A 23,578-nucleotide genomic window follows, 5' to 3' on the forward strand; every position below is an offset into this window, starting at 1 on the left:
GGTGTGAGAAGCACTTAGAAGCGAGTTCCGGGTGGTCTTGACAGGAGCGTGGTTGTCAGTGAGCAGGCAAGAGTTCAATGCCGTCCGCCGCCTCCGCGCAGAAGATTTCATTAGACGCCCTGAGCGATGCTTCGGTGCCTGCAGAACTCTGGTGTCCGGGATTCGCGGCCCAAAAGAAGTAGAACAAATCACATGTGGACCACGTGGGGGCATGGAACCCAGAAGCTGTCACTCGACGGCCTCTGTGGTGAGAGTAAAACCGGCTGTGCCCTGGTTTTAGGTCTTCGTGAGCAGGCCTGGGTGACGATGTCGTAGCGGTTAAATATTACTGAGTGCTCGCAGAAGTTGTCTTTGTCCGTATACCTAAGGGAAATATTAATAGATGAGACCATTCAGTCTTAATTTTTTCTGATTACTGTGAATTCTTCCGAGGAAACCTACTATATACTAAGTCATAGAAAATGTCCCAAATGTGCAGACACACTGCTTTTTGTGAAAAGTTTTGTTTTGTTTTGCAGTAACGAGACTGGGGTTTTTTATTTTGTTTTGGTTTGTTCTAAGTACAGGGTTATGCCTGCTGCCTGGAAATACAAGGAGAATGGAGAGGAGTACATAGTATGCCTTAAATAGAAGGAGGGGAACAATAGAGCACTAACAGCCCTAAGAAAGGAGATAAACTGCTTATTTCGGCAGATAAAACGAAGGTGTGCTTAGAGCAAATTAGTGGTAGCACCTGAGCATGCCTAGTTGCCAGCAATTTGCAAAAGCCTTGATACACAATAATTTCTGTTATGGTGGAAAAACTAAAGTTACTAGCATACCAAGTTATGTTAAGGAAGGGAGGAGTTTACCTGGTTGAATGTGTATGCCAGTTACATTTCAGTTTACTGTTACAGAAACCAGAACATGCCCTGAAAATCCTAACTGTTTATCTGTGAGGTGGTTTCTATGAAGATTAATCATCCCAGAAACTATTAGAGGTCTACTCAACCTGTCCCATTTAAAAGATAGAATCTGAAGATTTAATGAGAAAAAGCACTTGAAGAATTCAAAACTGTGGCTAATCAGGTAATTTGAAAATATGGTTAAAAAGCATCAACGTCTCTGTATCCCAAGGCCCTTGCTCTTTTTTGTATTCTGACTTTTTTGGTTTAGCTCATGCTAAACTGCATTAGTAATTCATTTTCTTGTCTCTTTATCCAGATCCTATTCATATTTCACATACTAGCTCAAAAATCTTATCTCTGTGAAGCTTTGGTTGATTCCTTCAGCTCAGAATGTTTTGGATTTATTCTAAAAGTATTGTGTTTTGGGGGTATTGCTCACTGGGCTTTGGAATACTATCTCTGGCTGTTTATGTCATGTTTATGTGTTGTGCCCTCCAACTGGTTTGTCGGTTCTTGGCTACTGGCTGAAAATAGTAGTCATTGTTATTCAGTAAATGGTGGATAAATGAGTGAAAGGAGAGATTTCTTGTGTAAGGATTGTCAGTTTGAACCCTTTACCAATTAGTTGTGCACAGTTCTGCATAACTTAGATGGAAAAAGCATTGTAGATACTTGACCGTGTTATGAGGAGTTTTGTATTTTCAGTCTGCAGTTTGAGATATTCCTTATGTGATTAAAGTGTGTATCATTTGTATTAATCGAATAACCCCAGGTTTGATGCTTGAAAGAGATTCTACTGTTGGGAATAGTGGATGGGTGATACAGCTCTATTTTCTGAGAATTCATTTTGTCTTTGGTGTTTTTTACTACTTGCAGCCACTACCACTTGGCCTCAAAGTATAAGCATGTAGCCTTGCCTTTCTTTAATATTTTAACTGCAAAGCTGAGGAGAGACTAAATTTGGATCCTTTAATAGTAAAACTGGAACATTATACACAGTTTAGGGTAAGATGGGTGTTGAAAAGTAATTTTCTAATAGAAAAACCTGAGTGGATATTAAAAATATAAAATAAGGGTAATCTTATATATAAAATATAAGATTTTCAACTTTTTAAAAATTGTAGTTGATTTATAATGTGTTAATTTCTGCTGTACAGCAAAGTAATTCAGATATATATATACATTCTTTTCAGTATTTTGCACTGCGGTTTATCATAGGATATTGAATATAGTTCCCTGTGCTATACAATAGGACCTTGTTATTTATCCATTCTATATATAATAGCTTATATCTGCTAATCCCAACCTCCCACTCCAACCCTCCTTCAAACCCTTCCCTTTGGCAACCCATAAGTCTGTTCAATATGTCTGTGAGTCTTTTTCTGTTTTGTAGATAGGTTCATTTGTGCCATATTTTAGATACCACATATAAGTGATATCACATGGTATTTGTTTTTCTCTTTCTGACTTCACTTTGTGTGATAGTCTAGGTCCATCCATGTGGCTACAAATGGCATTATTTCATCCTTTTTTATGGCTGGGTAGTGTTCCATTGTATATATATTCTTTATCCATTCACCTATTAATGGGCATTTAAGTTGTTTCCATGTCTTGGCTATTGTGAATAGCGCTGCTATGAACATATGGGTGGAGGTATCTTTTTGAATTATAGTTTAGTCTGGGTATATGCCTAGGAGTAGGATTGCTGGATCATATGGTAATTCTATTTTTAGTTTTTTAAGGAACTTCTATACTGTTTTCCATAGTGGTTGTACCAGTTTACATTCCCACCAATAGTGAAGGAAGGTTCCTTTTCTCTACGCTCTCTCCAGCATTTGTTATTTGTAGACTTGTTAATGGTGGCCATTCTGTCTGGTGGGAGTTGGTGCCTCTTTGTAATTTTAATTGCTCAGTGTTGAGCATTTTTTTCTATGCCTTTTGGCCATATGCATATCTTCTTTAGAGAAATGTCTGTTTAGGTCTTCTGCCCATTTTTCTTTTCTCTCTCTCTCTCTCTTTTTTTTTTTTTTTTTTTTTTTAATTTTATGGCTGCATCTGCAGCATGTGGAAGTTCCTGGGTCAGTGATTGAATCTGAGCTGCACCTGCAGCAAAGCTGGATCCTGTAATCCACTGCAATGGACCAGGGATGGAATCTGTACCTCTGCAGCAACACAAACTGCTGCAGTCAGATTCTTAACCCACTGTGCCACAGCAGGAACTCCTAGGTCTCCTTCCCATTTTTTGATTGGATTGCTTTTTTGTTGTTGAGTTGTATGACCTGTTTTCATCACTTTAAACTTTCATTTACTGTAGCGATGCCACCTCCCTGTAGCAAAGGCCATTTTTAACTAGTCTTACCAAGGAATAGCTCCTAGACAATTTCACTCTTTAAGTTCAGGCCTGAGCACAGAGGACAAAAGAGAGTTCACGTACTTGCCTATATAAGGGTTTCTCAACTTTGGCACTATTGATGTTTTGAGCCAGATTAATTCTTTTTTTTCTTTTAATTGAAGTGTAGTTGATTTACAATATTGTTTCAGATGTATAGACAGCAATTCAGTATTTTTGCAGATTAAATTCTATTGTAGGTTATTACAAGATAGTGGCTATAATTGTGCTGTATACAGTATATCCTTGTTGCTTATCTATTTTATACATAGTAGTGTGTTAATCCCATACCTCTAATTTGTCCCGCCCCCCCTTCCCTCTCCCCTTTGGTAACCACAAGTTTGTTTTCTACATCTGTGAGTCTGTTTCTGTTTTGGATATACATTCATTTGTGTTATTTTTTTAGAGTCCACGTATAAGTGATGTCATACAGTATTTGTCTGTCTCTGTGAGCCAGAGTGTTCTTTGTTGTGGGCAGCTGTCCTGTGCATTGTAAGATGTTTAGTAGGATACTTGACTTTTCTCCACTACCTGCCAGTAATACTCCATTCCTAGTTATAACAACCCAAACCATCTCTAGACATTGCCAAATGCCCCTGGGGTGTAGAATTATGCCCGTAATCACTAGCCTGCATAAGTGCTTTTCTCACAATTCTGGTTTCCTGCTCACCCCATTTGATGGCAGGAATTACCTCTCCCTTAAAAACAGAGATAAGAGAGTCTAATTCTCCAAAAGAGTATAGCACTGGTCTTGTTGCCCTCCACCAAGAGGCCGTATCACTGGCAAATAGTAATCCCAAATATCTTATGATAGATATTACATTGTAAATAACAAGGACTTTAATTTTAGTACCTAAACAGTAAATTACCATCTACACTTTATAAGTAAGCTTGCCGGGTTTCAGAATTCAAGTCATAACCTCATAAGTCAGGTCACTGAGGACTTTTGAAATTTAACTATATTTTCTTTATGTAGCACTGGGCTAATGGGTGGGACAAGGGAGAAGATATAAAATATGATTTTATTTTGTTTGTTTTTTTTTCCTTTTTTGGCCTCACCTGCAGCATGCAGAAGTTCCTGGGCCAGGGATCAAACCTGAGCCACAGCAGTGACCCAAGCTGCTGCAGTGAGCCAGATGCACTTCACCACAAGGATTTTAGCCCATGTGGAGTTTATAATATAGTTGCAGAGCCAAGTTAACATGGAACCATTAATGAATAACATGGGGGCGTTCCCACTGTGGCTCAGTGGGTTAGAACCTGACTAGTATCCCTGAGGATTCATGTTCAATCCCTGGCCTTGCTCAATGGGTTAAGGATCCGTAAGCTGTGGTATAGGTCACAGATGCAGCTTGGATCTGGTGTTGCTGTAGCTGTGGTGAAGGCCGGCAGCTGCAGCTCTGATTGGACCTCTAGCCTGGGAACATCCATATGCCACACCTGCAGCCCTAAAAAATAATAATAACAACATGGGATAAAATAGAATGACAGATTTTACCATAGAGGTGCTTGGGCCTAGACTTCAGAAATTCTAAATGTGTTGAAATGTGGAGGCAGACTTCAAGCTAGAATGGAAAGCTTATTAGGGAGTTATAAGTTGAAAAATTCCCAGCACTCATACAGGATTGACGACTTCAGAATTACCAGTTGGAGTAAAGATCTCACTGAACAGCTGAGGAATTCACCAGAGACACCTGAAGGCTTTTGCCTTTGTAGTAGGGCTACCCTAGCCCTGGATTAAAGGCTACTCTAGATTTAACCTAACATTTAAAAACAAGCCTTGAAGGAGTTCCCGTTGTGGCGCAGTGGTTAGCAAATCCTATTAGGAACCGTGAGGTTGCGGGTTCGATCCCTGGCCTCACTCAGTGGGTTAAGGATAAGGTGTTGCTGTGAGCTGTGGTTTAGGTCGCAGACGCGGCTTGGATGCCGCATTGCTGTGGCTCTGGCATAGGCCGGTGGCTACAGCTCCAACTGGACCCCTGGCCTGGGGACCTCTATGTGCCGCGGGAAGAGGCCCCAGAAAAGGCAAAAAGACCAAAAAAATAAATAAAAGCCTTGAAAGGATCAAGCCGATCCACAAATAACTGCCTGCCAAAAAAAAAAAAACTCAATACTTTAAAACACACACATAAAATCAAGACAATAGCAATATATAATGTTCCCAATGACCAGTATATAATAAAAAATTGCTGTATATTTGAAGCTTAAGCAAAATTTGATCCATAACCCAGAGAAAAATCAGCTAACAGAAACAGAACCAAAGATGACAGAGATCATAGAAGTAGCAATAGGACATTTAAAAAGCCATATGCAGAATTCCTTAGTCCAGTGCAGTGGGTTAAAGGATCTGGTTTTGCTGCAGCTATGGCTCATGTTAAATCCCTGGCCTGGGTACTTCCATATGCTACAGGTGCAGGGGAAAAAAAAACAAAACAATGATTAGAGAAAATGTAGGTTGGACAAATAGAAAACAAATATCAACTATCCTCAATAATTAAATTAATTGTAAATAGTCTAAACCCTACAAGTAAGAAGACATACCTCTCTAAATAAAAAAAGCCAATTATGTACTGTGTACCAAAAGAACAAAAGGCATCATCAACATAAAGTCAGAGATAAGTGACTGTGTAAATAGAATAAAGCTGGAATACCTATATTAGTGTCAGACAAAGTATATTTCAGGACACGGAATTTGGCCTGTCTTCAAGACAAAAGGATAAAGAGAAATGTTCCATAATAAATAATAAAAGGGTCAGTTCATCAAGAAGATGCAGTAACAGAACTTCAAACTGCATGAATTAAAAATTGACAACAAGAATTCCTGCTTGTACAGTGGGTTAATGGTCCAGCATTGTCTCTGTGGTGGTGTGGGTTTTACCCCCAGCCCAGTGCAGTGGGTAAAGGGTCAGGCATAGGTCCCAGCTGTGGCTCTGATAAGATCCTGGCTTGAAACTTTCATATGCCAAGGGTACAGCCAAAAAAAGAAAAAAAGACAGTTTTTGTCAACCAATGTGGCCTAATTGATATGTATAGAACACTACATCAAACAGTGGCAGAGCATACATTTATTTCAAAACACAATATGGCACTGAGGTAGACCATAAACTGGGAGATTTTTAATTTTCAATAAATTTAGAACTGAAAATATCACTCAAGGTCCAATCAGGAAAAAGAAATCACAATAATTTGGCCATTCACAGTTAATTTTTTTATTTTTTATTTTTTTGGGTAAAGAAGAAAAAGATAGCTTTATTGCTTTGCCAGGGAAGGAGGCCACAGCAGGCTAATGCCTTAAAGACTATGCCACCCATTCACAGTTTAATATAGTGGATTATTAACTATGATGGGATTGAGTAACAAGGGATTAGCTAGTAGAAAGTAAAGAGAACTATAATATTATAGGAATATCAGGTATAAGAAGTAATTACTACCCCTAGGGCTGAGATAGACTCCCCAGTTACTCCCCCTGCCCTGCTCCCAGCTCTAGGCTGAGATCTAAACCTTGTTATAGAGGGCAAGGCCATGACTTATTGTCTGACAGCAAATTTGCTTTGGTTCTGTGCCAATGTACCATGCTGGAAATCCCCCTTCTGGTCTTTATTGATACCAGAGAAAGCTTTCCTGGGTAGGTGTCTTGTGGGAGCCACTCTGCTCCAAAGTAGTCTGAGGTTGGATCTGGGAAAGCTGCTGGGTACTGGTGAAATTGCTCAGACTGCAGGAGCCTGTTATTGGGGAAGCCGCCTGCACTGTAGAAACTAAGCACTAGGAAGTCACCTACACTTCAGGGCCAGGTAAAGGAAAAGCTATAGGCACTGTAGGATTGGGGGCGGAGGGTGGGGGGTGTGTATGCAGAAGAAACTATGTGTGTTACTAGTGCCAGCCAAGAAAGCAAGCAAGAACCAGGAAGGAAAGTTCTTCCCAGCACCCTCTACTGACATAGCTTAACATTGTGCCAACTGGCAAATGAAAAGTATTTAAAGAGCATAGTTCCAGTTTTAGAGTAGACACGTAGACACTGAATCTAGAAGATAAAACATTTCCTAATAAATTGCTTAAAGGATAGATATCTTTTCTTTCTTTTTTTTTTTTTTTTTTGGTCTTTTTAGGGCCGCTCCTGTGGCATATGGAAGTTCCCAGGCTAGGGGTTGAATCAGAGCTACAGCTGCCGGCCTATGGCACAGACACAGCCACAGTAACGCCAGATACGAGCCTCATCTTCGACCTATACCACAGCTCACAGCAATGCCACATCTTTAACCCAGTGAGTGAGGCCAGGGATTGAACCTGCATCCTCATGAATACTAGTCAGGTTCATTACCTCTGAGCTACAATGGGAACTCCAAGGATAGATATCTATGTCATCATCTCTTCAGATGCTGAAAAGGCATTTAATATAAAATTTAATAGCCTTTTTTTTTTTTTTGGCCGCACCTTCAGCCTGTGGAAGTTCCTAGGCCAGGGATTGAACTTGCACCACAGCATTGACCCTAGATACTGCAGTGACAACACCAGATCCTTAACTCACTGTGCCACAAGGAAATTTCCGAAATTTAATATCTTTTTTTTTTTTTTTTTTTTTAAATGGCCATACCCATGGGATATGGAAGTTCCCGAGCCAGGGACTGAATCTGAGCTGCAGCTGTGGCAATGCTAGATCCTTTTACCCACTGCACTGGGCCAGAGATTGAATCTGCGCCTGTGCAGGAACCTGAGCCACTGCAGTCAGCCATAGTGGGAACTCCTACTATCCATTTTTAATTTTAAAATCTATGGTAAATTAGGAATAGGATACTTCCTTTACTAATAGAGAATATCAAATATTCTCTTCTAGTAGCATGGCTAGTAAAGTTCTTTGAGGGGCCCTCCTCCTGCAGATTGGGTATAATCTGCATGAAACATGCTGTATAAGGCAACATTGATCCTCTGAGGTTGAGAAAGTTCCTAAGGAGCCCTCACCACCACCACCCACGAACCCCTAGTGCAGACTGATCAGCGAGTTGACAGGAGGACATATTGTCTATAGCAGCTGCAGTCCTGATCCACAGCCAGCCATGCATGGGACTCCCTCACTGAAACAAGATTCTCTATGGGAGCTGAATTAATTTTAAATCTATGTTGCTCTCTGGCAATGAGCAGAAACAGAAGCAAAACCTTTCTGGAAGAAAACATCCCTAATCTAGGTCAAGAGGACTCCCAAGGTTAAGGTCCAAGCAATGAGCTCACAATCAAAGAACCATAAGCACCAAGAAGTCAGACTTCTTGGTGAATATCTGCAGAAATAATATTCAACAGATAGATAACTCCAAGTGCCACTGTAGGAGCTGATAGGGTATAGAATAACTATGTTCCAAATGTTTAAAAAGTAAAGGCTGGGAGTTCCTATTGTGGCTCAGTGGTTAATGAATCTGACTAGCATCCATGAGGATGCAGGTTCTATCCCTGGCCTCACTCAGTGGATTAAGGATCTGGCGTTGCCATGAGCTGTGGTGTAGGTTGCAGACGTGGCTCGGATCCTGCATTGCTGTGACTGTGGTGTAGGCCAGCGGCTGTAGTACCAATTCCACCCCTAGCCTGGGAACCTCCATGCGCCATGGGTGCAGCCCTAAAAAGCAAAAAAATAAAAAATAGAAAAGTAAAGACTAAAATCACAAAGATGAGCAAGGTCTAATGAGAAGGCAGACTAGGAGGCAGGTGAAGGAGAGAATTTCTAGACATGAAAAGCAGAATTGTTGGAATGACAAAACTCAAATGCAGTGTGGCCATACAAATAAAAGTTAAAAATAGAACTAATACATTGAATAGCGTGTAGGTAATGTGTAGGTGTTAGGAGGAGAGGTCAGTGGGGTTAAAATGATTCTAAGATCATTATTTTATTTGGAAGAAGGGCTAGTAGACTGTTTACATTTTGTTAAGTTAGAGGTACAAGAAAACTTCTAGAAAAAACAAATATAGTGTATGAATTTCAAATAAAGGGAGAAAAGGGAATTTTAAAAGTTTGAACAAAAACTTATTTTTAAAAAAAATCCCAAAAAGGGTAAAGGAATAGATCAGAAAAAGCCAGGTAAACATAAAAAAGATGTAGAAATAAGTTGAAATACATCAAGAATCAAAATAATATATGTGTATTAAAATTACCTGTTAAAAGGTAGAAATTGAAATAAAAAGAAAAATCTACCTATATGCCATGTACAAAATACTCAGTTCCTTAGGAATTGGTTCCAGGACCCTTGAGGATAGTGAAATCCATAAATGCTCAGAGTCTGTATGTAAAATGGGTTATATTAGCATATAACCTACACACAAACTCCCATGTATTTTAAATCATCTCTCAATTGCTTGTCATACTTAATACAGTGTAAATGATATGTTAATAGTTGCTAGCACATGACAAATTCAAGTTTTTCTTTTTGGAAATTTCTGTAATTTTTCCCCCAAACATTTTTCAATCCAAGATTGGCTGAATCCATGGGTGTGGAATCCTTGAATAGGGAGAGCTGACAGTATATATGGGGAAATGGTTTTTCAGGCAAAGGGAAAAGCAATTGCAAAGTCCTTGAGGCAAAAACAAAGTTCAAGGAATGCAAATATTTAAAATTTTAAAATCTGCTTAGAATCAATATTTTTTCTATTTCAAACAAAATATAGAACACTTACCATCACATAGACCCATTTATCCTCTCCCCTTTATGTTATAGTTGTCATCAGTTACATCTACATATATCAAAAACCCCTTCAGGCAATGTTGTAGTTTTTGCTTTTAACGTCAAACATATTTTAATGAACTCAAGAGAACAGCCTACCATATTTATACAGATACTTTTCCTGGTGCTCTGTGTTCATTCCTAATGTTCCAGGTTTCCTTCTAGTACCATTTCTCTTCTGTCTGAAGAATTTCCCTTAGCAATTCTTTTAGTTTTTCTTCATCTGAGAATGCCTTAATTTCACCTTAACTTCCTCTTTTTTTTTTTTTTTTTGTCTTTTTACCTTTTCTGGGGCCGCTCCTGCAGCATATGGAGGGTCCCAGGCTAGGGGTTGAGGGGTTGAATCGGAGCTGCAGCCGTTGGCCGACACCAGAGCCATAGCAACTCGGGATCTGACCCTCGTCTGTGACCTACACCACAGCTCACGGCAACGCTGGATCCTTAACCCACTGAGCAAGGCCAGGGATTGAACCTGCAACCTCATGGTTCCTAGTCGGATTCGTTAACCACTGTGCCACAATGGGAACTTCTCACCTTAACTTCTGAAAGATATTTTTACTGTACCTACTATTATGTGTTGACCATTCTTTTCTTTATCACTTTAAAAACGTTGTGTCATTTCCTCCCAGATTTCATGGTCCCTTATGAGAAATCTACAGTAATTCAAATTGTTGTTACCCTGTAGGTAATAATTGCATTTCTGTGGCTGCTTTCAACATTTTTCTGTATTTCTCAGCATTTTGACGATGATATTTTTGGGCACAAATACCTTTATGTTCATTATATTTGGGCTTTGTTGAGGTTCTTGACTCTGTTGATTTATGTCTTTTGCCCAAATTTTCAACACTTTTTGTTATTATCCCACAGGTCCCTGAGATTCTATTAAGTGTTTATCCGATATTTTTTTTCTCTCTCTTTCAGGCTGAGTAATTTGTATTGATCTATCTTCAATTTCGCTGACATTTTGCTTTGTCATCTTTACTCTGGTACTGAATGAATATTTAATATTTAAATTTAAATATTTAAATTTTTGGCTACTACATTTTTCAGTTCTAAACTAAACATTTGTTTTTTTCTTTATATTTTCTGTTTCTTGCTGATAATTTGTATTTTTCCATTGGTTTCAAAAATGCTTTTGATTGCTTGCTAAGAGAATTTTTATAACGGAGTTGAAAACTTTGAAGGGCCTGAGATTTTACCTTACTTGCAAGCTAACAAGCTAGGCTGCCATAGTTTCAGGGATAGTAGCAGAAGACATGAGTCCCCAGGGTCAGAGACAAAGGACAATTTATTACCCACAGCAGGAGCAGGAAGCAGAATGTCGGCATTTATGCCAGTTTCCTGAGCCCCAGTTCCCACTGAGTAATGTCAGGGGGACCATGTGACATGGGAGCTTCATCACAGGAGAGGAACTCTATGCAAAACTCCAGTTTGTCATAAGGGGCCAGCAAACCTATCCAGCTGTGCCCTGGAGAGAGAAGTTATCTTTTTTATTCAGGTAGCACACAAATCTGTCCTTGGCCCTAGAAGAAGACGTTATCTCTGTCTTCCAAGGATGTTTGCTCTATAAACATCCCTGAAAAGATAGTCCAGGAAAAAAGCTATTAATGCCCTTGCCCAAAAGACATGCAGAAATACAACAGATCAGTGGAGAATTGTCTCCCAACAAATAGCTCCCTCAGAGCCTTTGTCAGATAACTCTGTCATCTGTATTCTCTCAACATTGACATCTTTCTTCCCCATGTGAATTGAGACTTTTCCTGGTTCTTTGTATGCTTAGTAAGTTTGGATTGCATCCTAGACATTTTGACTGCTGTGTTTTGAAACTGTATTGTGTAAATTCTATTGAGAATGTTGGTATTTTGTTTTAGCAGGCAGTCAACCTGGGTAGGTTCAGGCTATAATGTAATGGTATATACCTCGAGGGAACTAAGATTTTGGAAGGAAGGGGAAAGGTTTGGAATTGTCAGTGGGGAGCATGCGGGGCACCTACCTCATCACTAGGCATTTTGGTTAAGGTGGTAAAGGATTAAAATAACAACAAACAAACAGCTGCAACTTGAGAGCATTGCAAGGAACAATATTACTAGGAGATGGCTAGGTTTTTGGTTAGAGTAAGAAGATAAACACAATGTTTATAAAAGTTGTTTAAGGCTGATAGGGGATTTGACTGACAATAGCACACTGAAAGAATCAAAATAGATCAAGAGAAGTGGGAAATTATTCTAGAATAGAGCAAAGCATTATGGAATTAAGAATCTATATGATGTACTTGACCTGTTAAAAGAGGCAAATAGGCACATGAGATAAGATGGAGTTCTTTCTTTTCCTATTGGGATTGTTCTTTTAAGCAGTTTGTAGTCTCCAATTAGAGTGTCAGAATTGTCCCTAGGCAGTTTATTTTGGTGAGGCAGGCAGATACTGTGATTTGGGAGGGGAGGGGTAAGTCAGCTTACCAGGAGCACACTGAACTCTGTGAGCCTCTAAAATCCAGTTGGGGTTGTAGTTAGAAGGACCTATGGAGCCATAATTGAAATCTAGGGATACTGAGAACCCTGGAAACTTCCTTTATAGACTAAATCTTTGGTGTTGCTGCCACTGGACAGGCAGTTTTCCAGGAGCGTGGAAATCTTGCTGAGGGTGGAAAGTGTATAGTGATATAAATGTCTACAGGGAAAACCCAAAAAAAGCAACATCATTTTAAGTCTCTCCTCAAACTTCAACTTATCAGAGGTGGTTTTCGAACATGTTATCTGAAATAGTATTTTTCATGGTCATTTTCCATACTCTTTACTATGCTTGCCTAACCTTCTTAGCACTTAATCACTGCCTGTCATATATTTATTTATTTAGTATTTCCTCTCAGTAGACTGGAAAGTTTTTTTTTGTTTGTTTTGTTTTTGTTTTTTAATTTTATGGTCACACCTGCAGCCCATGGAAGTTCCTAGACCAGGAATTGAATCTGAGCCACAGCTACAACCTACACTGTAGCTTCGGCAACAGTAGATCCTTTAAGCCACTGAGCTGGTCCAGAGACTGAACCTGCACCTCCACAGTGACCCGAGCTGCTGTAGTCAGATTCTTAACCCACTGTGCCATGGCAGGAACTCCAGACTGTAAAGATCTTGAGGACAGTTTTGTTTTTGTCTTTGTTTTTTTTAACTGCTCATTTTCAGAACCCAGAATAGTGCCTGGCACATTGTAAGCATTCAGTGAATATTTACAGAATGAGTGAATGGATAGAGAAGAATATTAGACTCTTTAAGTTAGTCTTAATGAGTGAACAATTACCCAATCAATAATCATAAAATTAATAGTGTTTTCTATGTACTAGCAAAAGCCATTAGAAAAATGTTTTAAAAAGTAGTATTTATTAACAGTACCAAAAAGCTATAAAATATCCAGAATTAAACCAAATGGAAACTAAATAACATTCAAATTTTACTGATAGACAGAGTTGAATAGAGAAACATACCATATTGCTGGATGGAAAGACATAATATTGTAATGATGCAAATTCCCCCAAAATTAATCTATAAATTTAACACAGTATCAATCAAAATCTTAGTGACATATTTAGGGAAGACAGAAGGGCAACATTTTATTAAAAGATTTAAATTTTCAGGAGTTCCCGCTGTGGCACAGCAGAATTGAATTGAATCCATGAAGATGTGGGTTTGATCCCTGGCCTTGTTTAGTGGGTTAAGGATCCAGCATTGCTGTGAGCTGTGGTGTAGATCACAGACACAGCTTGGATCCCAGGTTACTGTGGCTGTGATGTAGGCCTGCACCTGCAGCTCCGATTTGACCCCTAGCCTGGAAACTTCCATATGCTGCAGGTATGGCCCTAAAAAGCAAAAAAAAAAAAAAAAAAAGATATACTTCCCCTCGGAGGACCATCAACCTCATCTTTCATACCACTTTATATCAAATCTGAGTAAAAGATTAGTGTAATGTTTTAATAAGATCAGAGTGTGTGAGTGTTTTAATTTCTGCACCAGATAAGATAATCATGTCAAAAAGTCAAAAGCACTTATATGATTAGGTATAAACTCTTATAGTTACTTAAGTACCTTGCATAAGGTGAAATGGTCTACAATATTTTATTTCTGTAGATTGAAATTGTTCAACTTTATTAGGGGATAAATACTAGGGAATATTTAAATTCAGAATATAAGTAGATAATGGAATCACCAGTCCTGTTACCACCTCATGCAATAATGTAAAAATAGACCATTCACTGACAGAAAATTTAATTTTAATCAGCTTCAGACATAAACTGTAGAGACAACACTGCCATCTAGCTGTTGAATACTGAGTATATTGCTGAAACATTCTTGACAATGCTGTTTCTTTTATGCAGCTACTCAACATTCAGAAGACCCCAACCAAGTAAATTTCCTTTTTGAGATTGTGACTGTGCCTGCCAGAGTGTGACTTATGCTGCCCCTGCTAAGAACAAGCCTCACCCAGGGAGGAGACTGTATCCTCTCACCGCCTCATGCTCAAGGCTCTCCTGTACTACACACACTGCAAGCAAGACAAACAGAAAACAACCAACCAACTTGATCCCTGCCCTAAGGAGATTAGAGAAATAAATAGCTAGGCATTTCAGTGCCTAGATTGGTGAATGAAATGTTTCAAAAGTGAGGAAAAAGAGGGTGCATCTGTGTAAAGCACAGATATTGATCCTTATGCGAAAGACGGTGCAGTCCTATAGAGGAAGTCCTTGGGTTCTGGCCTCTGGGATGTTGGCTGCATGTCTGCCAGAGTGTGGCAAGTCAGTGATTACTGTTTTAAACTGTCAGGAAGTCCAGCAGAGACTAGGCCAAATACTACCACTCTCGACATTCAGCATAGCAGCCCCCGCAAGGATCCAGCAGTTACCACCACACCCTGGACCTAGAAACACTCCTACAAAGATTAGGTCGAACACTGCCTAGGGCCCTCAGTTAACCCGTTGTACTCAAAACAACTGGGCAAGAAGCTGAGAAACTATATTTCTGTTCAAACTTTTCATTCCTGGTCACTGCTCAGAAGGCAGCCTCCTCACCCACCCATCAGCTTTCCATTTCTTGTTTGCAAACTGCTGTGTACCTGACAGCACACCCTCTAGACCTCTCATCCCCACCTTTCCCACAGAATCCTTCCTTAGCCCTTTTCAGCATGGACCTTGGCAACCTATGCCACTGTAAATAAACTCACCTTTACCTTTACAGCTTTTTTGATGAATATGTCTTCTATTTCCTCCACCTCTTTCTCAAAAATACTACTTCCTTTCAGTTTCCTCAAAGTGTATGTACTACAGACCTCAGAATTGCTATTGCCCTTTTTTGTCCCATAGGCTCTTATAAAGCACTTCACTGTCCTATAAAAAAAACTTTCATTCCTTTGAGTTTAGTCCATCCAGTTTTGCCACCCTTTGCTTTGTCCCTAACAACCATTAACCTCCAGATCTTTTTCCACAATAACATTATGCCTGCATCATGTTATTCCTTTAAACCTGTTTATTTCATCATTTCCTAGGAGATTTCATGGTTCATGTGGAGGGACTATTGAACACCCAAGCATCACAGTTCAGGGCCACTTCAACCTCATTCTCTGGGCCACACTATCTGCTTTGTTATGGGTTAGTTCTGAGTGATTTCAATACCCTTATCCTCCCATCCATGATACCCTCATCCATACTCTCATCAAGACTCATTCCTGTAATACTGCCTTTTCTTCCAGTTTATTCTTTTTTTTTTTTTTTTTGTCTTTTTGCCATTTCTTGGGCCGCTCTTGCGGCTTATGGAGGTTCCCAGGCTAGGGGTTGAATCAGAGCTGTAGCCGCCTGCCTATGCCAGAGCCACAGCAGTGCAGGGATCCGAGCCGTGTCTGCAACCTACACCACAGCTCACAGCAACGCTGGATCCTTAACCCACTGAGCAAGGGCAGGGATCGAACCCGCAACCTCATGGTTCCTAGTCGGATTCGTTAACCACTGAGCCACGACGGGAACTCCTTCCAGTTTATTCTTGGTCCCACTTCCTTCCATATCTGGCCTGGATCTCTTAAATGTTTATTTTATTAGTTCTCTCCTTGGGGCTTTCAATCCCCCTCTATATTTCTCCTTCCCTGGTATCTCTCACATATAGAACAGTGCTATATTCTGCCAGGCACCACTGCCCTCGGCCCTCTTTCCTTCATCCTTGTCTTTTTCCTCCATCCATCTTCCATCTCACAATTCTGGGTCAGTCCTATAATGTTTGGTTGTATAAGCCATTCATTCAGCTGAGATACTAGAAATAATCATAAAACAACTACACTTTCATGATTTCCAAACTCAGTCCCATGGTTAACACTATTCATTAATGCCTCTGTCTTTATTTTAGTCAGCTATCTATTCCTAACCATTCTCTTCAAACCATCTTCCCCCAGACTAATCTTTTACCCCCTCCTACTTCACAGATAATATCATCTATTATTTTCTACTTCACAAAAAAATACTGAGACCATCTAGTATAAATCTCTGCTCTCACAGCTATAAGTTTACTTATACCATTCTTTTACTTCCTTTTCACTTCTGAGAAAAGGTGTGTTTTTCAAGGCCCACCTTTCTTGTCTCCTTTGGGACCTGACTCCATCAATTTTCTCCCTCCTTCTCTACAAATTTCTTTCATTCTAATTAAAATCACACTGAAATAGGAGTTGCCTGGTGGGTCAGCAGGTTGTGGTTCTGGTGGTGTCACTGCTGTGGCTTGGGTTGCTGCTGTGGTGCAGGCTTGATCCCTGGGCTGGGAACTTCTGGTGTACTGTGGATGTGGCCAAAAAAAAAAAAGCATGCTCAAATCTCTCAATTATCATGACCCCTCTTTTTACCCTTTTAACTCTTTTTGGTTTCTGCCCTCCATCTTTCCTTTCCGTCTCATTTAAAGTTTTTTGAGGAGTTCCCGTCGTGGCGCAGTGGTTAACGAATCCGACTAGGAACCATGAGGTTGCGGGTTCGGTCCCTGCCTTGCTCAGTGGGTTAACGATCCGGCGTTGCCGTGAGCTGTGGTGTAGGTTGCAGACGCGGCTCGGATCCCGCGTTGCTGTGGCTCTGGCGTAGGCCGGTGGCTACAGCTCCGATTCAACCCCTAGCCTGGGAACCTCCATATGCCGCCAGAGCGGCCCAAGAAATAGCAACAACAAAAAGACAAAAAAAAAAAAAAAAAAAAGTTTTTTGAAAAAGCAGCATTCTCTTGAAGTCTCTGTGTCTTCACCTCCCATTCATTGCTCATTTCTCTGGCTTAAATTCACACTACTTTGTGGAAACTAATTTTGCTAAGTTTATAAAGGACTTCCTAATTGCAAAATCTAATAAACATTAGACTTTGTGAGTTTTGATAAAGTTTTCACTAATGGTAATGTTTTCCCCCATTTTACTAAGGAAGAATGTTATACTCTTTGGCCTAAAGTATAACACTGTAGTTGTAGTGAAAGCTAAGTACAGAATTGATCCTATTATCTTGGTTTCTAATTATAATACTTTAGCAAGACATCCTGGCAATCTCTAATAATATATCTTGGAGTTCCCATCGTGGCTCTGGTCAACAAATCCAGCTGGGAACCATGAAGTTGAGGGTTCGATCCCTGGCCTCGCTCAGTGGGTTAAGGATTTGGTGTTGCCTTGAGATGTGGTGTAGGTTACAGACACGGCTTGGACCTGGCATTGCTGTGGCTCTGGCATAGGCTGGTAGCTACAACTCCGATTAGACCTCTAGCCTGGGAACCTCTATATGCCTCAGGTGTGGCCCTAGAAAAGGCAAAAAAGACCAAATATATATATATGTGTGTGTGTGTGTATATGTATGTATATAGATGTACATCATGTAGCTCTTGGCCATGTTACTATGGGCATCTTAGCCGCTAGGGTGGTTTCTTTTGCAGGACACTACATTTCATTTAAAGGATAAAAGAGAGAATTGGTAAATGATCTTAGACCCCTATCTTCACCATGTTAAAAATCCAACTCCCCATTATAAAAGGAGATCCAAACACCAGCATAAAAGGGGGTTATGGGGAGAAAAAGGTAAGTTTGGAACATAAAGCAGTGTCACCATAAAGCATGCTGTATATATCAAAAGGATAAACAAATACTATGTAAAAATGCATAGTTTAGAAAATGGCTACTTTTAGGAATTCCCTCACACATTGGAAACAATCCGACTAGGAACCATGAGGTTGCAGTTCGATCCCACTGCCTCGCTCAGTGGGTTAAGGATCCGGCGTTGCCATGAGCTGTGGTATAAGTTGCAGATGCAGCTCAGATCTGGTGTTGCTGTGGCTTTGCCGTAAGCTGGCAGCTGTAGCTCTGATTGGACCCCTAGCTTGGGAACCTCCACATGCTGCAGGTGTGGCCTTAAAAGAACAAAAGACGACCAAAAAAAGAGGCTCTTTAAAAAAAAAAAATCAGGGAGTTCCCGTCGTGGCACAGTGGTTAACGAATCCGACTAGGAACCATGAGGTTGCGGGTTCGATCCCTGCCCTTGCTCAGTGGGTTAACGATCCGGCGTTGCCGTGAGCTGTGGTGTAGGTTGCAGACGCGGCTCGGATCCCCCGTTGCTATGGCTCTGGCGTAGGCCAGTGGCTACAGCTCCGATTCAACCCCTAGCCTGGAACCTCCATAAGCCGCAAGAGCGGCCCAAGAAATGGCAACAACAACAACAACAAGAGACAAGAGACAAAAAAGACAAAAAAAAAAAAAAAAAAAATCCTTTTCTAAAGCAGTTGTAAATAGCATGAGGCATTTAACTTCAGTAATAGCTCTTTAAGCAAAATAATGTGATCCAGGAATACAGCGTGGTTTAGTTTGCCTTTAAATGAAAACCTGGGTTCAAGTTCCTGCTCTTACATCTAGTTTTGTGAACCTGAACACCCAGCTGAGAATGGGAGAAGCAGCACGGGGGAGGACGTTCCGGGTACCCTGGCCAGCTCGCTGCTACTACTGGGTACCTTTAACAAGTCATGGAACGTCTCTGACATGCTTAGGTTCATCTGTAAAGGAGGGATGATAATGCCTACATATGAGCACCTTGGAAGTTACAAAAGGCAATAATGCTTTAGATATTATTTGAGCTTCCTTTCCTCCTGAAAAACTATGTTATACGTCCTGGTAACCAACCCTCCCTCCTACTTTTCTTTTTCTCATCACTCTTGATAAATCAGTAGAAGTACCCTTAACCTTCTGAGAGAGTACAGAAACCAAGGAAGCATTTATTTCAATTGTAGATTTTTTCCTTACTTTCTGAGTGAATTATTATCTTGGTATTAGTACATTTTTGTCCACCCACTTTATCAGTGAGGAAAAAAAATTGTTTCTTTTTTTTCCCCATTACCCCCCCCTTTCTTTTTGCCGCCCCTCTGCATGTGGAAGTTCCTCAGCCAGGGATGAGACCTGATCCACAGTTGCAACTGGATCCTTTAACCCACTGTGCCAGGCTCGGGATTGAACACACATCCTGGTGCTGCAGAGATGCTGCTGATTCCCTTGTGCTATAGCAGAAACTTCAGTTGTTTCATTTTTTAAAACTTTATAAAAAGTATCCCACATAGACCTAAAATCAACAAAAACACGTGATATTTGCATTTTGCCATATTTATCTCAAACATGTTTTTTAATAAAAATTAGTGACCACTTATATCCCTCTCCCACCTTTAAAAAGGACCACTGTCCTGAATTGTTTATCATTCCTAACCCTGTTTTTAAGCTTTTACTTTATGTGGCTACAATAAACTATAATCAGTATTACTTGATTTGAAAAAATTTCGCTCAGGAGTTCCCATTGTGGCACAGCAGAAAAGAATCAGACTAGTATACATGAGGATGCGGGTTTGACCCCTGGCTTCCGCTCAGTGGGTTAAGGATCCAGCGTTGCTCTGAGCTGTGATACAAGTCACAGACGCAGCTCGGCTCCCGAATTGCTGTGGCTGTGACATAGGCCGGCAACTGAAGCTCTGATTTGATTCCTAGCCCGGGAACTTCATAGGCCACAAGTGTGGCCCTAAAAAAAAAAAAAAAAAAAATCACATTTAAGAAATATGCCATTTATGGAGTTCCCTTTGTGGCACAGCAGAAACGAATCTGATTAGGAGCCATGAGGTTTCGGGTTTGATCCCTGGCCTTGTTCAGTGGGTTAAGGATCCATCGTCTCCATGAGCTGTGGTGAAGGTTGAAGATGGGGCTTGGATCTGGCATTGCTGTGGCTCTGGTGTAGGCTGGCAGCTGTAGCTCCGATGAGACCCCTTGTCTGGGAACCTTCATGTGCCAGGGGTGCGGCCCTAAAAAGAAGACAGAAAAAAAAAAAAAAGAAATATGCCATTTAACTTGCTTTGGAGAAGGGACAGGGGATCACCACTGTTTTGGAGCACAATTTTTTTTTTTTTTTTTTTTTTTTTTTGTCTTTTTGCCTTTTCTAGGGCGCTCCCGTGGCATATGGAGGTTCCCAGGCTAGGGGTCCAATCGGAGCTGGAGCTGCTGGCCTACACCAGAGCCACAGCAACTCGGGATCCGAACCACATCTGCAACCTACACCACAGCTCACAGCAATGCCAGATCGTTAACCCACTGAGCAAGGGCAGGGATCGAACCCACAACCTCATGGTTCCTAGTTGGATTCGTTAACCACTGCGCCACGACGGGAACTCCTGGAGCACGATCCTTGATGATTCCCTCAATGCTAGCTTATTTGTTTAAACTGTACAGCATTTCATTAAATGAATATAATACAACTTATTTATGTTACATTTTTTTGTTTTTGTTTTTTGTTTGTTTTTGTTTTGTTTGTATTTTTGCTATTTCTTTGGGCCACTCCCGAGGCATATGGAGGTTCCCAGGCTAGGGGTCTAATCGGAGCTGTAGCTGCCAGCCTACACCAGAGCCACAGCAATGTGGGATCCGAGCCGCGTCTGCAACCTACACCACAGCTCACGGCAACGCCGGATCATTAACCCACTGAGCAAGGGCAGGGATCGAACCCGCAACCACATGGTTCCTAGTCGGATTCGTTAACCACTGCACCACGACGGGAACTCCCTATGTTACATTTTATTTCCAAATTTCATTATTGCAAATAATACTGCAGTGAACATTCTTGCATGTCTCTCTAGCAAATATGTGGAAATATTTACATATATGTGTGTGTATGTGTGTATTCTAGAAGAATTGCTCATTTATACACATGTTTAATTTTAGTAAATGAGTATTGCCAGTTGCCCTCATACTGATTATAGTAATTTATACTCCAAAGACAGTACACCTGAGGGTTTCTATGCTGTTTTTCAACAACTTTGTCAATAGATATTCAGACTTCTAAAATGTTACCATCTTGATAGATAGGAATTATCACATCTTCATTTTGAACCTGTTGACCCCAATCCTTTAAAACCTTTGATTTCTCATCACTATTATCTTCTATTTCTCTTAGCTTTTGGACAACTATTTCTTGGTCTGTTTTGCTAGCTTTGCTTCCTCTACTTCCTTTTCTCTTAGTATGTGAGTCAACATCTTTTTTTTCATTCTCTTTGAGCAGTCTTGTCCAAGCCACACAACTCCCAGCTAACCATTCAAGTCACCTTTCTTCTAAGTTTCAGACCCATATATCTAATTGCTTATTACACAGCTTAAGGGACTTAATATGCCTAAAATTCCTGTCTGAAAGACCTCTTTCCCCCTCAATTTCTTCTTCCCAATTCTTAACTTTGTTTAATGATACAGTTAAAGACAGTGTTTGAAGTTCCCGTCGTGGCGCAGTGGTTAACGAATCCGACTAAGAACCATGAGTTGCGGGTTCGGTCCCTGCCCTTGCTCAGTGGGTTAACGATCCGGCGTTGCCGTGAGCTGTGGTGTAGGTTGCAGACGCGGCTCGGATCCCGCGTTGCTGTGGCTCTGGCGTAGGCTGGCAGCTACAGCTCCGATTAGACCCCTAGCCTGGGAACCTCCATATGCCGCAGGAGCGGCCCAAAGAAATAGCTGAAAAAAAAAAAAAAAAAAAAAAAAGACAAAAAAAGACAGTGTTTTATGCTAAAACCCTGGCCATCACTGCTAACTTTTACTTCTCCATGCACTGCTCTCTTCCCAGAGCCAAGTGACCTAGGTCCGACCTTCTTAACATCTCTAGTAGCCTTGGCTCTCCTCTCCATGCTTAACTGCTATTGTCCTTACCACTTCTTACCAGATGTTGCACTGATCAGAAGCAAGTATCGAATGAGATAACAGGTGCAGGATGTTTACTGTATTGCCTGGCACACAGTGAACAGTCAGTGATAGCTGCTATTCACCAGCTCAGCTTGAGTCTTTCCATCAGACTTGGTGCCTCCAATTTTGCTCTCCATTCCCACCATAACACTGCTAGCAGAATTCTCTCATACTTATTATTCTTCCCTATTTCTTCATTAGCTGACCTTTGCTTACACAAAGCCAAATCCAGTCCTTTAGCAAGTCCTCTAAGTCTCACTTTAATCAGAGCACCAGCTTCATTTCCCAGATTCCATTCACACTGCTTTACATACAGTTCCTGAATACACTGTCTTACTTCATGCTCTCTTTTGCTGTATAGGAAATTCATCTTTATCTTTCCAAACTCAAGGAACATTTGCCCTTAAGTTTTTCCTAGTCCATCCAAACAGAAATGAGTACTGATTCCTAAGTTTATATATTAACTGCTGCGGTCATTTCTTTTTATTCCCACAGGGATTTTTTAAATTACTCAATGAATTTATTACATTTATAGTTGTACAATGATCATCACAAAATTTTATTGGATTTCCATCCCACACCCCCAGTGCACCCACCACCCCCCAAACTGTCTCCTTCGAAACCATAAGTTTTTTCAATGTCTGTGAGTCACTGTTCAGCCAAGAAGTTCATTGTGTCCTTTTTTCAGATTCCACATGTCAGCAAAAGCATTTGCTGTTGGTATCTCATCATATGGCTGACTTCACTTAGCATGATAGTTTCTAGGTCCATCCATGTTGCTAAGAATGCTGGTATTTTGTTCTTTTTAATGGCTGAGTAATATTCCATTGTGTATATGTACCACATCTTCTGGATCCACTCCTCTGTCGATGGACATTTAGGTTGTTTCCATGTCTTGGCTATTGTAAATAGTGCTGCAATGAACATTGGAGTACATGTGTCTTTGCGAGTCGTGGTTTTCTCTGGATAGATGCCCAGGAGTGGGATGGCTGGATCAAATGGTAGTTCTGTGTTTAGTTTTCTGAGGCATGTCCATACTGCTTTCCACAGTGGTTGCACCAATTTACAATCCCACCAACAGTGTAGTAGGGTTCCTTTTTCTCCACACCCTCTCCAGCACTTATTGTTTGTAGACGTTTTGAGGATGGCCATTCTGGCTGGTGTAAGGTGGTACCTCAGAGTGGTTTTGATTTGCATTTCTCTAATGATGAGTGATGTCGAACATCTTTTCATGTGTTTCTTCGGCCATCTGCATGTCTTCTTTGGAGAACTGTCTGTTTAGATCTTCTGCCCATTTCTTGATGGGGTTGTTTATTTTTTTGGTATGGAGCTGCAGAAGGTGCTTATACATTTTGGAGATCAATCCCTTGTCAGTCGATTCACT

At 40.6% G+C, this 23,578-nt stretch overlaps 1 long non-coding RNA gene across 2 annotated transcripts in view; it reads left to right on the forward strand.

Annotated features, from left to right (window-relative positions):
• The window catches only part of LOC102162389, a 39,071-nt gene that overhangs the window by 561 nt on the left and 14,932 nt on the right, over nucleotides 1–23,578 (forward strand). The window contains exons 2-3 of one of the 2 annotated variants that reach the window (XR_002346777.1): nucleotides 45–247; nucleotides 897–1,068. This is a non-coding gene — a long non-coding RNA (uncharacterized LOC102162389). The remainder of the gene's footprint in view (nucleotides 1–44; nucleotides 248–896; nucleotides 1,069–23,578) is intronic. The other variant, XR_002346778.1, reaches the window with a different exon arrangement.

The sequence above is a fragment of the Sus scrofa genome, chromosome 8 (assembly GCF_000003025.6).
Source record: "Sus scrofa isolate TJ Tabasco breed Duroc chromosome 8, Sscrofa11.1, whole genome shotgun sequence".
Classification (NCBI taxonomy): Eukaryota; Metazoa; Chordata; class Mammalia; order Artiodactyla; family Suidae; genus Sus; species Sus scrofa.